Here is a 2736-nt window from a genome sequence, read left to right as displayed (position 1 = left end):
CTGAATAAATGACAGAATTTCATAGTCACATTAAAGAAACTTACAAAGTACTAGAATTAAAAGAGGGTAAATGTTTATCTAAGTGACATTTATTGTTTATTATGTGAAACAGTTTTTCCCTTTAAGGTTAGAAAAAAGGAGATTCTACTGATGAATGTACAAATATAGCTTAAAAATTAATTCATGGAATTGATTTTTCCACACTGCATTCAATTTTATTTCATTTGTTAAAATATCTGTAATACACAGAATAAAAATAAGCTAGTCCTAAATACTGAAATGAAAATAGAAAATAGTTGTTTTAAATTGTATGACCAAATACAGCCTTTTGTTTTCAGTTTCCATGGAGCCCTCATATATTTCTGCATCAAAAATTTGTGTTTACGTGCCTCATACAAGACCTTATCAAATAAGTCTTTTATAAAGAATGAAATTTGTATATTTTTTTCCCCTCACATATGTACTGACAATTTCCTACTACCTGTGTCAATTTATAGTACCAGACAAATCCACTCAGGGTCTTTCTTTGTCATTCTCTACATACATGAGGATGTAGAGATCAAACAGCAAAAGGCAGAGAACTGGGTTCAGTCTACAGACAATGGGTTGCTATTAAGGCATATACTTTGTTAGACTGACAGACAAAAGGCATTATGTGTAATAAGGGGGAATGGAAGAGATACTTGGCTGCTTAATACCATTTATTCTTTTTTTTTTTAACCTTTCAAATCCACTTTTATTTTCCTTTTTCCTCCTCACATACAGAGCTTCTCCACACACTGCATTTCTTGCAGCTATAAAGTCATTTGACGTTGGTCAGGTACCATTTTATCCCCTAAAACTTTGCTGGCATCAAAATGTGACAGTTAACCAGTGTTAAATCTATAAAATACTTACATAGCAGAGCACATTAAGCTTTAGACGCTAGGCAATTAAACCACGTAAAAATTGGACAAACCCCCATCTTACATGTTCAGAATCAGCTGTTCACAGTCCTATCTTGTGACTGTACATGGTTCAAAAGGCAGCAGAGGCAACAGGCAGTTACTTGAAGGACACTGAACACTATGATCTGGAAGCACATTATGATGCTACCCCAGTATCATGCACCACTCCACCTTTCTTCAAGGTGGTCTCATAATTCTGGAATGGCAGGTCCAGCTGATACCAAATGAGGACAGACAACACAATGTTTACTCTGTGGAGATATTCTAACTCCTACTATGGACGCATGGTGATTTTGAATGCAACTCGTCCTAAAAACTTGTCACGATCATCCTGGTTTTTTAGGTTGGGTGATCCATCAATCTTGCGCTCAACTGTTACTTCGTTTACGTTATTTCTATTACCAAAGATGAGCTGGACGGCAACAAATGACTGTAGATAGCTCCCATGCAATTTTTTCCCATAATATGGAAAATACTTTAAATCTATCGTTCCATTAGAAGCATAAGTTGATAGCACTGATGTGTTTTCACCCTTCAAAATACATTCTATCCTTGGTTCTCCTTGAGGCTTTAATCCAATTATTCTGTTCATTTTCACAAGAATACAAGGGCTTTCTGTGGAGTAGCCAAACTCGGGATCATCCACACCACTGCGTGCTTCAAGTAAGACAAGAGGAAACCGACATGAAGTATAATCTAGACCCTTCTGCTCAAAAAAATGCTCCATCGGGACAATCTGTGAGATTCTTCTGTTCTTCTAAGCCATATGACTTTAGAAATTTCTTAAGGTCATTAATGCACCCTCTATAGGACTCTGGATTAGACACGCTGAATGAAAAATCCAACGCCGTCACTGGTTTTGGAAAAACCGTAAGTCCTGGGCTAGGCATCTGGTCACGATTATTTTGGAACCTCATCGTTCAGAGCCTGAAGCATAGCCCACTTTGTGAATGTAAAGAGTGCAGCCAGGAACCCATAAAAGAACTAGGTAGGGCTTCCCTGGTGGCGCAGTGGTTGAGAGTCCGCCAGCCGATGCAGGGGACACGGGTTCGTGCCCCGGTCCGGGAAGATCCCACATGCCGTGGAGCGGATGGGCCCGTGAGCCATGGCCGCTGAGCCTGTGCGTCCGGAGCCTGTGCTCCGCAACGGGAGAGGCCACAACAGTGAGAGGCCCACATACCGCAAAAAAAAAAAAAAAAAAAAAGAACTACGTAGAAGAGCAAGATCAAACCCCAGCTCTTGGCGGTGAGCTCCAGGAACTCTCCGGTAGTCGTGTTGTAGATGAAGAGCTTCCACTCTGCCAGGCTCTGGTTGAAGGACTTCTCTTTCTTCGTCATGGTGTGTGTGCGGACGGCGAGGGGAGCGGCTGCTAAGTGGAAGCTGCTAAGCGGAAGCTGCGAGGAGCGCAGAGGCGCGCGTCCCGGCTGGAGCAGCGCGGCCCGCGACCGCGGCGGAAGGCGGGACGGCCGAGGAATCCTCCTCGCTGCGGCGAGCGCTCAAGCAGACTGCGCTGCGCCGGGCCGCCGCTTCGGCCGCGGGAGCCTCCCATTTATTCTCTTAATTTCAGAGTGGCACCAAATACCAATCATCTCTCTCATCTTTCGTCAAAATGTTGTTAGTGAAAAAGTAGACTCCCTCTGCTATCTGGTTTCTTTTCAGTGGTAACCGAAACCACACAACTGTTCTCAGTCAACTTGAAATCATCCCAAAATGATCATATTTTTTAAATGTTTTAAAAATAAATCTGCCATAATTGTTATGACTCGTGTTTTATAACCATATTTTTATT

General features: G+C 42.0%; 1 pseudogene; it reads right to left on the bottom strand.

Annotated features, from left to right (window-relative positions):
• Nucleotides 1-713: 713 nt before the first annotated feature.
• On the bottom strand, nucleotides 714-2299 carry LOC132525357 (sodium/potassium-transporting ATPase subunit beta-3-like; annotated as a pseudogene).
• Nucleotides 2300-2736: the final 437 nt, after the last annotated feature.

Source organism: Lagenorhynchus albirostris, chromosome 9 (assembly GCF_949774975.1).
Source record: "Lagenorhynchus albirostris chromosome 9, mLagAlb1.1, whole genome shotgun sequence".
NCBI lineage: Eukaryota > Metazoa > Chordata > Mammalia > Artiodactyla > Delphinidae > Lagenorhynchus > Lagenorhynchus albirostris.
Note: the sequence above shows the minus strand (reverse complement) of the source record. Positions and strands in the feature narration are given on the sequence as shown.